Genomic DNA, 13,071 nt, shown 5'->3' with positions numbered 1-13,071 from the left:
AGAACAGCAGGTGGTGTAGGTGCAGCAGATGGCAGACAGAGATGTGATGAAATAACATACAACTATATCTAAGTGAGTAATGATGACACAAAGAAAATCATGACTGTAGAATAACTGTGTTTTAATATACCTTAACGTCAGGTAAAATGTATTCACACAGCCTACAAATCACAAGTAATGTGTGGCTCTTGCTGTTTCACATGTCATGTACACAGAATATGATACATGGAATGACAATATATATGTATGCCATGTTTCATAACACCCATTAGCATTAAGCTGTGGCAACACAGTCTATTTTTTCCGTCCATGGACTGCAGTTGCACGCTCAGTGTCCTGACTGCCCTCACTTGATGAAGCATCTGATGCTGTTCCCTGCCTCACACTACGCCATCTGGGTTCTGTCATTGGCGGGGTAATGCTGCTGCGGCTGGAGACCTCCTCACTGTCCCCTGCCCCTAGAAGACCTGTGCCTATGTTTGCTGTCTGTAACTGATCAACTGCAATGGAGACCTGCACCAAAACTTTGGCAACATCCTGGCTGCAGTGTGCCATTTCAATTTGCATCAACACTGTGTGTCTTGATAGTAGAGATGTGGCATTGCACAAACGGTTGACTGCCTTACTGTAATAATCCAGGTGGGTGAATAAATGTTGTTTTTTGCTTCTTCTGGATACATGGTCCCTCTACATTGAGGCACAGAGATCTTTGATGGCTACAGTAATTTCCTCAATGCTGTCTGCACATGCCTTATTTCCCTCTTCAACAGTGTGGTTTAGCTCTCTTATGCCCTCCTTTATATATGTTAGATTGTGATTGACACACACCAGCTGCCTGTTCATTGTGGAGAATTGTGGCTGACCGAGTAGAGCAGCAGACCCTGAGGCTGAGGTCTGGCCCGGGACCAGGGTTCAATTCCCGACGGGGCAGGGTCTTGGGCTCAATGTCCACAGACTCGATAATTCTCGCCTCGGTGCCTACTCTAATCATGGGTCCCACTCTGCAACTCTGGGCAATAGCTTGCTTAATCTCCACAACGGCCCCAAAAGCGCTAAAATGCCTGGCTTCACCTTGGGGGTGCCCAGTAGGGGGCTTGTCACAGGGAAAGCCAGGAAGGGTTCCACAGCGGTATACAGCACCAGGATGAATGAGTGCGCTTTACAAGTGCGCTTTACAAGTATACATACATTACATTACATTACATTGACCACATGATTTTTGCTTGCAGACGCTGAACCTTGACCCTTGTGCCCTCAAGGCCAGAAAATACAGAAGAATCATCTCCTACGTCTGCAGTGTTCTGTGCCCTTGGCCTGCGTCTCATGCGACTGCCAACCCAATGCACCATAGAAGGCTATTAGTGATTCTGTCGTGCCTGCTGTTATTGCTCTAGATGTGGCTCATCCTGTATGCCTTCCAGTTCTCCCTCCAACTCCTGGAGTGGAGGCACAGTGTAATGGAGTTGTTTTTGCAAAGGTGTTGGCTGGGTTGTATGCTCTGTCTCCTCTCACCCTGCCTTGTGGTGTATTTATTATGGGTACTGTATCGATCCCCCTGTTTCTGACCCTTGTCTGGTTAATAATTAACTAGCAGCCATTCAAATGCACAGAAATCCGTTATCTGATTAGCCACACAACGGCACAGAAGCCCGTTATCTGATTAGGTCATAGCGCATGCCATCATTAGGCAAGCACTATTCCTCCAGCCCCCTAATAGGCATACGGTGTTCTCAAAACAAATCAAACCTACCACGATCTGGGAAATACCCACAGCCATTGTTTTGATTTAGCCGAGAACTTCAGTAAAGAATGTGCGAACAATCAAGTTCGTATGACATCCTTATTGACGTATTTATGTCCATCCTTACGTCAATCCCGGCACCTTTCAGGTATAAATAATACCGACATTGCCTTAAGCAAACACACGAGGTGGTGACAAGATTGGAGCAGCGAGACTTGCCGACGAGCCCAGCTGACAGCGAAGCCCAGAGACGCTGCCCCTCCTTTCTGACGCGCTGAGAGAGAGACGCTGCCTTTTCTCCTGCCGAGAAATCCAGCTCCGGCGCTTCCAAGCAGCCCTCGCAGGCAGCTGGAATATCAAGACCTGAGATAGAGATACCAGCCCTCCAGCCTTCTAAACTCCCAGGTACTGAACTGAATCATCCTTTGTAGAGAATTCTTGAAACAGACCCTTGGCAAAACAAACTTAACTTAAACTGCTACTTATCTACTCCCGCCACGTATTAGGCTTAGGTCAGGTACATTGGGGTAGGCGTAGTTAGAAGCACCAGTTGAGTACGATTAGTCAATGTATATATGTATGTATCTATTTTATCCATTTTAAGTATCATATGGCTAAGAAACTATATCAATGCTTTTACAGTATTATTTTATAATTCTGTTATTACTGTATGCACTTTACTTAACTTTAAGTATTGCAATAATAGCAATTCATTTCTCTTGTATGAGAAAAGAGACTGATCAATAAATAACATCTTTTTATTGAACACGCCCGTCTCTTCCTTTTCTCTACAATCTGGTGAAACTAAGAATGCACTGAACTGACTGAGTAAAATAAGTTGTCTTTTGTTTTCACACAACTCTAGAGATACACTCTTGATTAGGGGAGAGCAAAGTTGTCATGTTCTATGGTTGTCAGAAACTAAATCCCTTCTTGTCTATCCAGGGAAGTTAAACTCCTCCTTGTCTATTCGAGAAAGTTTCTAGTGAACTCTGAGCTAGCTGGCAAACACTAAACTTTAAGTCTAATATCGACAGTAGAAGACCTAGTTAACCTTTGTCCTACGTCTATACTATTGAAGATATTATTCCAATGCGCAGAGCCTATTGGGATGATAGGAACTACACTACATGGCGCCCAACGTGTTTGGATGGCCGATAAATCTAACGTAAGACATTAGAGTAACTCAGTCGTGCTTTTTCACACAGACCCCTTTTTCCCCATAATACTCCAAAGACGTCTGGAGTGGGTGAAAGGTTAAATCCGCCAAACTTAGTAGGAGGAGACTCCTATGTATGGTTCTTGGTTTATTCAACGTTGAAGGATACACTGTTCCAAAATATTGTGCATCTAATCTTTGTTTCCATAGAAACCTGATCTGCAAATAAATAAAATAGCCTTCTTGACATTAAAATGTCACTAGAAGAAGAAGAAAGGGAGACAGTTAGAATAGCAGCTGAACTCCTAGAAGCTGACAATACTCTACTACAGCAAGACCCGGATGCAATACTCATCCCGGTCAACATAAGAAAATCTATAACTTTAAAACTTATAGAAAATGGGCTGACACCGAGAGGTGGTACAGTCATATTCGTAATCGAGGCACACGAATATCGGCAGACAGAGGTATTCTATTCATGGATAAACTTTCCAGCAGCAAACGCTGTAACAAAGGACTTCCACTATTACAAAATAGAGGAACCTCCAAATGAGTACACTCCTTTCGAGGAGGTGGAAATACCACTCAAATACCAAGAGCACCTGCTCTGGTTTAATGGCGCCCTAAAACATAATAATCACATCACCAGGCTCGGTCCACTAGGTAGACCAGGAGCAACGTGGCCGTTCCTATCCGGATACACACCACATCCAGACATTGGAGAAATGTCTGCACCAGAACCTTTAGCACAGCTAAAACAACTAATTAAAATACACAGACAATTAGTCCAATATGTAATGCGGACTTCAACAGTCCAACCAGCTATTAAAATTCCACAGCTGATCCCTCACCAGGGGAACACAAATAAAATTACACCACAGAACATACAGTCCTGTCTAGGTAAAGTACCCACAAAACGGGAACAAATTCCATTCTGGTTAGCACAAAAAATCACTCAAATAGAGGCGGTATTTCCAGATACCACCCCGGTTGAGAAACACCGGATTCTGACTATCTGTCTTCCAATGGGAATCGCACCACATGTGGAGGACCGTGACACTTGGGGTACAGTCTTTGCTTCCATTTACACAAAAACACATGGTGTTCCATCCATGTCAGTAATACCAGATGTGCTAAAACAAATTCAAGATGAATACGGTCCAGAACCTGCTTTAACTCTAGGTATGAAATTACTAAAAGACTTCAAGCAGGTCTCGGCAATATTACTAGCCAATATAAAGGGAGAAGCAGCAAATGTGGCGATCCGCCAGAGGTTGAAAGAGACAGATATAGCAGACCAACCATTTGAAATTGCCAGAATCATAGAAAAATCCTATGAAGAACTAGGAAGAGATAGTTTGGGTGGAAAACCGGTGAAACCCCAACTTATTGAAAAACCTGAAAAAATATTTATTAAGAATAATCTAAACACTTCAAAAAAGAGCTGGGATGGAAATAAACAATCCACTCCTAAAGAAAAAAGATTCCAGTCCAGAGGAAGGTCTCCTCGGCGGAAAGAAAGATCTCCGGACCAAGGGCACAAGTCTCCCCAGAGGGAGCCCTCTGAGAAAAAATACAACCTTAGAAATAGGGATAATCTGAAGAAACCTGATAGATATCAAGATATTGATACACGTCCCTCTCAATCTTTTCAGACTTCCTCGCAGAAATCGGAAAGGAGAGGACGATCAGAACACAGGGAAGAGCACGTCAAGTCCAAAGACAAGGAACCTGCTCATCAAAATAAAAAATTACAGTTTCCAAAAAAGAAGGTAGCCAGTATTAAAGTAAGCAACCATGCCGAGAATACTGAGGACACAGCTGAAAAACGGAGAATGGGCTCAGACAATGCTAGACAGCGCAGCAGAAGTGAGCATAGCTCGCAAGATCCTTATGAATCATCTGGAGACAGTGGACACGAATGAATACATTCAGGTGGAAACTGCAGATACCAGAGTTAGCAAACCTCATAAAATATATGAAATAACATTGCGTATAGAGGGGGATAAGACTAGGAAAATAAGGGGTCTCTTTTGGGATAATCTCTCCAAGGGCTATGATATCCTTCTAGCTGAAAGAGACTGACCACCAGAGTTTGTCAGGGAGTGCCCTCATGGCGAAGAAATAATTATGCCTGCCTTCTCAAATCATATTCCAATTCATAAAAAATATACACTTGCAAGAAAGTGGGCAGTAGCCCAAGCTCCTGCATTATATAAAAACCATGTGGGATGGGATGAGGACTCTCCTCCTCACAAAATCCAGTTAAAATCACAACCTACTGCTCAGAGGCAGTACCCAATTAAGCAAGAAGCTAGAAAACGGGTAAAAGAGATCCTAAATCAACTTGAATACCAGGGGGCGATTGAAACTTGCACCTCACAAATGAATAATCCTTTGTTTCCTGTCTCCAAACCAGACAATTCATATCGTCTTGTTTTGGACTACAGACACCTTAACTCATGTTGCAAAACCTTTGCAGTACAAAACGCGCATAGTGCTGCACTAATGAATAACATAGTACGCAAAAAATACAAAACAACATTAGACATCTCTAATGGATTCTTCTGTCAAAATATAGCACCAGAGAGCAGATATTTGACCGCGTTCTCAATAAATGGCACACAAAAAATGTTCTGTCGTTTGCCCCAGGGGTTTAAGAATAGCCCAGGATTATTCTCAGCAAGAGTAACAGAGTTACTACAAATATATGATGATGATGCATTATCTTATGTCGATGACATCTATCTAACAGACGATGACTTGGATACTCACTTGAAGAGAGTGAACACCATAATACTTGGGTTCGCAGCAGAGGGTTACAAATTCAACTTTAAAAAGTCAAGAATTGCCCATCTAACTGTCCTGTTTTTAGGATATGAACTATCAAGTGAAGGCAAAAGCCTGGCTGACAATTTCCTAGAGAAATGTGCTGTAATCCAAGCACCTAGAACAATAAAAAACTTACAATCAATTCTAGGTTTCCTAAATTTCGGAAGAACTTACATTATAAATTATGCAGAGAGAGTTAAACCTCTCTATGACCTTATAAAACCAGATTTTAAAAGAATCAATTGGACTCAAAAACACACAGAAATTTTGAGATCTTTACAAACAGATATGTTAGTTAAAACAAAATTACAAACACGTGACAACACACGCAACCTTGTGATTCGAGTCATCCCAGGAAGATGCGGATTCACATACCTGACCTCTAATGAGGGAGAGAAGGTACCAATAGCATACAAATCACATTTGTACACAGAAGCTGAAAAAAGGTTCAGCATTAAGGAAAACATTGTTCATGCGGTTCAAACAGCTGTAGCAAAAGAGAAATAACAAGCCGACGGTAGACAGGTTACAGTCAGAACAGCAGAATCAGCTTTTGAGGCATTAACAACACCATGTAATTTACCGACAAGGGCACTGAATCCAGAATGGATACGATGGGTAAATTCTGTTGCTACAGACAAAGTAAAATACTATTTTGACCCGGAAATGAAAGAATTAAAATATCTAGAATATGAGAGAGAATACCCTCTGCCGATCGATATTCTGCCTTTACGACAGTACGCCTGTGTAATATATTCAGACGGACATGCTCAACCCTCAGTTTGGGGAGAGCTGGCTTACAACGCCACATGCGAAATTGTAAAAGAAGTGTGGCGCGGAGGTAAATTAAGACCTCTACTTACAAAAACACACTCAGTGGAAAATAATTCAGAACAACAAACTGAACTAATAGCATTAAAAATGGCGCTAGATAATGCCGATTGCGAATTCCCGACACTTATAGTGTGCGATTCGTATTACTGCGTCAAATCATACAATAACGATTTACAGAAATGGATTCAAAACGGTTACAAAGATGACACAGGTGCAACAATAAAGCAAAAAGTGCTTTGGGAACAAGTAGTTCTTTTACAGAAAGAACTACCAAAAACTCACGTGATACACTCACTGAGTCATCAGCGTGATGGCGTTCACGTTGCAGGGAATTCATTGGCTGAGACAGCCACAGCGGTAGCAACTAAATCGGTTTCCGTAGCTACAAAAAAGCGTGCAATAAAATACATTGACGGTGAAACTGTGCTGGCAGTAAAAACGTCATCAAAAGGCGACTGCTCTGCACTACCGATCAATTATCCACTCAATTATACATACATAATCGATGCAAACTCCGTTCCTTTTGCTCGAATCCCTGGAGTGGGGGATAGAGTAATTCCAAACATGGACAGGAGAGGCTTGTTAATAGCAGACACACATATGGGTGAGGGTCTCAGACACCTTAAGCTAAAAGATTCTCTGGAAGAATTACAATCAGTGTACTGGTGGCCAGGCATGAGCCTGCATCATCACATTTTTGTAAAAAACTGCCCAGACTGCAACAGGGATCGCAGTGGCGAGAGAAACGGTTTACTACCATGGCGTTTCACTCCAGAAGGTATCAAATCAACAAAAAAACAGAACCCAGTACGAAAATGCGTCGTATTAATGTAGACCCCAACTTTCGGCTGACGCCAGAACTGTTATAAGAGATTTGCGAGTCTATAATGGCAAATACGCAAGAAGCATGTTACGTTCTGACCAAAATCTTCACTCTAGCTCTAAAAACAGATTATGGGGGGTGCCTGGCCAGAATGAACATTGCATTGCGGGACTCTTCTCACTTCCTTCCTGAGGGAAACGGGATGGTGTAAAGAAAAAACCAAGGCATAAAGCAATCTATAACAGCAAAGGTATTAGGTTCGGGAGCTGGGTGGGTCAAACATTTAATAAGTGTCCAACGTAGTTTAAATAACCTGCCAAGAAATTCTCTGAAAGGACTCAGTCCGTACGAACTATTGTTTGGGACTAGAATGTTAATCCAGGACTTAGTCAGACTTCAGTGGTTAAAGAAAAATGCTTTGATATCAAAGATCGCTTGGCTATTTTACAGGACTTAAATGAAACAAGAAAAGACCTGAGCAACATAAAGTTGAAACAGCAGCCAGCAACCACTGAAGAAAAACCACCTGTCCCAGCAAGGCCTGTCTGGATTCCAAAAGTCGGGGATCTGGTCAGAGAAAAGATCGCGGTAAAGAAGGAATTTGGGCCTTCTTACAGAAAAGCAGTTCCTGTCTTGTCTATCAACGGGACAAGATCAGTAGTACTACCGCCCCTTGCTGGTAAAAAGGAGAACCGAGTCATATCCATCGACCTGGTTAAACCACAATCATGTGGCCGATAACAAATAGTAGGCCAAGTGGACTCCCAAGAAGTAGCAGAACACCAAAGTTTGCTACATCCACAGAGGTTCAAACTGAAAGATTGATCACATTTGGAAAATCTACAGTGAAACAACAAGGACTATGCAACAAAGCAATGGAACTTGAACCTCTTAAAACCCAAATAAAAGCTTTTCATCAAGAAACAACTACCTACGATGATGTAACTACAGAATTTTCTAATGAAACAAAGCAAAAGCCAAAAGCAAAAAGTAATCCAGAAGCAATTGGAACAATTGACAGAACAGCATCCGGCTACTTCATCAACTTCGATGATTTTTCAGAAGAACAAAGCGAACCAGAAGTACAGCCATCAACAAAAACTTTTAAAAACAAAGCAAAGGAACTTTTTCATCAACTAAAGAGAACCTATCTGACTTCTCCATGGATTGAAATTTGGGTGACATTAGGTGCATTTATCCTCATACTTTGGCTCATCATGGTACTATGCTTGGGACATTTCATCGAGGGAAAATATGCTAAAATGGACACAGCAAGCCAGAAAATCAACGTGGTCCTTAAACCACACACATCTTCACACATCGAGAAAAGAGAACTTTCTTCAGTGAACTTCACAGCCAACCCTATACCAGGCGGTGTAGCATGGGACAATACTGATTATGAAATCTATGGCCCGGTTGAAATCCTGAAGTATCCACACCAATTTAAGATCTCGTTAAGTGACTTTGTAAAACCAAGCACATTTGCTGATGATTGGGACTTTGAAAGTATTAATGATATGATGTCTGACCTAGTAATGTCTGCTAAATTTACAGAACATGATTATTTGCAGGGTTCATCTAATTATGATCAAATGTTCTGCTATAACCACTATGGTAACCATTATCTCCATAAATCTGCACAACCTAGAAATGTTTTAAATTATAACCAATGGGAACATTGTGCTACTCCACCAAAGGGTAGTTCCAAAACATTTTATGATAAATATTCATACTTTTCAGGGTTTAACACAAGTAATGCAGAAACATTTTATTTCAAATTGTCAAATAAGACAGGTATGAAGACCATGCTTATCAACACAAAATTGATATATTCAGATTCATTTTTTGAGCAAATGAATACATTTGGTTTTGATTTCTGGAACAGTAACATTGAAACAAAAACTGTTTGGGGTACAAAAGATTGGCAAGTACAAGGTATAGAATCATTGTTCAGAGCCTGCATGATCCCAGAACAAATTATATTTTTGAATGACACTATTCAACAAACTACCTGTCTTGGCTTAGCCAAAATCAAAGACTTACACAAACCGTCTATTCCAAAGCCAACAACGAACAGTAATAGCTCTATAGATGCTGAGATAGACGTAAACCATATTTTAAACCAAAACAGAACACATCCTGATTGGAAACAATGGTTGATCTGGCCCACAGACACAAATAACTGCCAAGACAGATTCCTGAACAAAATACAGGGGTTCAAATTGACCAGGCCAGACCCTAGATATTCCCAAAGACAACATCCAGGGATAGTAACTACTTACAGTGTGGGCAAGCTCTGCCTTCAATGGCTACAAACATCCACACTGGCAGAAATTAAGCAACACCTAACTTTACTTCAAGAAGGTGCTGACTTGCGTTATTTCATTATGGGACCACGCAAACAGCGTCAAAAATGTTTCATAGCGGCCTCTATATATGCAGCTTACAATGAAGTTTGGAAAGTAACTCAAATTGAGACAGCAGAAAAAATACGGGAAATTGACCGTATTAATTTGGAAAAATCACTTTCTGTTGTGGACAATGGGTTAATGACTCTGTCCTCCAGAATATATTCACTGGACAGTATTGTATCTTCAGCAATCGATATAATATCGCAAGACTTACTGATGTTACAACACGGTCAGTCCCAATTGCGTTCTATTGTACAGCTTGGCTGGACGTTACAAAATCTGCGTTCAGGCTATGTGCCTTGGCGTTTAATCAACACAACGTCACTATTTAATATCTTTAACCTTACTGATAAACAAATCAGTTTGGCACAGAAGGGTGCTGACTATACAATTCTGAGCATTGAAAAACTTGAGAGATTACCATTGACAATGTCAGAACGACCTGTCATTGAATGGATAATACATGGGATAATAAATATTCCGATAACAACTTTCCAGTTTCAATACTGCCAAAAATATATACAGGCAGGCCAGTATGAAAGGTTGGGTAAAGGATACATTAAGTCAACATGGAACTTGCCCTATACACACGCATGTGTTAGTAATAAAGGACAAAGTGTGTTCCTTAGTGGCAATAATTTTGAAAGGTCACTAAGCGGTACACTTTTGTGTCAGGGTATTAGTTTACATGGAGCATGTGAAGGGAACTCAAATAACCTTTCATGTCACCAGCTAGGCACACCTGCAACACAAATAGAACCATTCTTTAAGAGACTCTTGAATGGGAGTTACATTCTAATTGTAGATCGCAGATGTTGCAGTCTGCTGCCCGGAAAACCTTATCTCATAACCGTGACTAGGAAGGTCATGTGCTGTGAACGAGTATTGTACCCGAACGATGCCCGAGACAGGGAGGCAAGGTTGTGGCCCAGTTTGAAAATGTCTTCTATTCAAATTGATACTTTAAGCAGAATGAAGACAGTGCTCCTACAGACGCCAACCATGTTCTCATCATCAAAAGAAACATATGATCTCCAAGTTGCAAGGACAACGGCTGAGATTCATTCACTGTTATCAACCAATTCCCCCATACATTTCGCAGAAATACTGAGCGAAATCTTAAATATTTCTGATACAAGCGGAATCGCGAGTGTATTTAACACAGTGTTTTCAGGAGCTTTAACCCCATTCAAAGCCATCCTGGGTATTTTTCCTGAATTTGTCCATTCCATCTTTGGCGGACTTCCTCTCCTTTTGGGACTAGTGGCAGGCATCCTATTTTTGATCCTGTTACTTCGCTATGGCAAACCACGTCACAGACAAGACACCAGCGATAATGGAAGAAACAATCCGAGCTATTGGCTACCGGGACCGCATAACTAAAGTCCTTGGACTAGCACGACTACAAGATTTGAACATGACTTGGTTTCTTTCATTCAGACCGATGTGGCAAAGTTGTGTTATGCCTGTATTAAGGTGCTTGCTATGCGGCGAAGAATGCATGTTGGACACCTGTCTGACACTACAATCGGATGTGCCAATGGACGCAGAGACTTTGTTGGGTCCGGTAACGGCTCATGCATTGTGCTGTCCCCAGCGGCTACCAATCCTGATGACGGCATTCGTGGAGACTTCACCACTACGATTGAAGAGTTGTGAAGTACAAGATGAAAGCAGCATCGATCAGGCACAACCTTCTGTCAGCTATGCTGATCGAAACATCAATGAAGGCAATCATGCTCATGAATGCATGTTACAAAATTTACCCGAGTTAGTGGAACTTTCACAAGAAGCAGTTGACAGTTTTTTCGAAAGTCTCAACAATATGATGTTTTCACCAGAGCAGAAAGAATGACTTTGAACAAACTAGCACACGGCGTTCCATACACCCTGTATTTGGCCTTCAACCTTGAAAAAACAGCAAAAGAAATTTTCTCACCAGTTTTTACAGAGAGCGAGACATTTTTCCACTTCCATTCCAAAATATTTACGAATTTTTTTTTGGGACACTTATCTTCTGCTTAAAGTAAGACTATTCTTAGAGAACAAAATTTCTATATTTAGCTACTCAAGACACTTTAGCTACCCTCTAGCATATTCACGAGTATTATGAATTTGTGATGAGATGATCTCGACTTTTTCTTCTGTATTAAGAGCCATTTCATGTGTAATTTCCGCATTTCATTCATGCTTATTTCAAAATATGCGTTTAGATTTAGCATTTATTATACTGCTTGAAGTGCATATAGTAACTATACTCATCTTTTCGTGTATTTCGCATTTCCAAATTTCATTATGCAAATGATTGTATTTTGGGGTGGTTCGGTATACACATGCACTACTAGTATGTTTACAATGCCTAGACTTGTAAATATGGACATAGACTACGTGGAGTGGGTGTGGTGTATTTATTATGGGTACTGTATCGATCCCCCTGTTTCTGACCCTTGTCTGGTTAATAATTAACTAGCAGCCATTCAACTGCACAGAAATCCGTTATCTGATTAGCCACACAACGGCACAGAAGCCCGTTATCTGATTAGGTCATAGCGCATGCCATCATTAGGCAAGCACTATTCCTCCAGCCCCCTAATAGGCATACGGTGTTCTCAAAACAAATCAAACCTACCACGATCTGGGAAATCCCCACAGCCATTGTTTTGATTTAGCCGAGAACTTCAGTAAAGAATGTGCGAACGATCAAGTTCGTATGACATCCTTATTGACGTATTTATGTCCATCCTTACGTCAATCCCGGCACCTTTCAGGTATAAATAATACCGACATTGCCTTAAGCAAACACACGAGGTGGTGACAAGATTGGAGCAGCGAGACTTGCCGACGAGCCCAGCTGACAGCGAAGCCCAGAGACGCTGCCCCTCCTTTCTGACGCGCTGAGAGAGAGACGCTGCCTTTTCTCCTGCCGAGAAATCCTGCTCCGGCGCTTCCAAGCAGCCCTCGCAGGCAGCTGGAATATCAAGACCTGAGATAGAGATACCAGCCCTCCAGCCTTCTAAACTCCCAGGTACTGAACAGAATCATCCTTTGTAGAGAATTCTTGAAACAGACCCTTGGCAAAACAAACGTAACTTAAACTGCTACTTATCTACTCCCGCCACGTATTAGGCTTAGGTCAGGTACATTGGGGTAGGTGTAGTTAGAAGCACCAGTTGAGTACGATTAGTCAATGTATATATGTATGTATCTATTTTATCCATTTTAAGTATCATATGGCTAGGAAACCATATCAATGCTTTTACAGTATTATTTT

The 13,071-nt window shown here is 41.4% G+C and overlaps 1 protein-coding gene across 1 annotated transcript in view; it reads right to left on the bottom strand.

The window, feature by feature from the left end:
• ZPLD1 (zona pellucida like domain containing 1) overlaps positions 1–13,071 on the bottom strand; it is a 2,178,405-nt gene that overhangs the window by 202,148 nt on the left and 1,963,186 nt on the right. The gene's annotated exons all lie outside the window — the stretch shown is intronic.

The sequence above is a fragment of the Lissotriton helveticus genome, chromosome 8, assembly GCF_964261635.1.
Source record: "Lissotriton helveticus chromosome 8, aLisHel1.1, whole genome shotgun sequence".
NCBI lineage: Eukaryota > Metazoa > Chordata > Amphibia > Caudata > Salamandridae > Lissotriton > Lissotriton helveticus.
The sequence above is the reverse complement of the archived record's forward strand: the minus strand, read 5'-3'. Positions and strand labels throughout refer to the sequence as shown.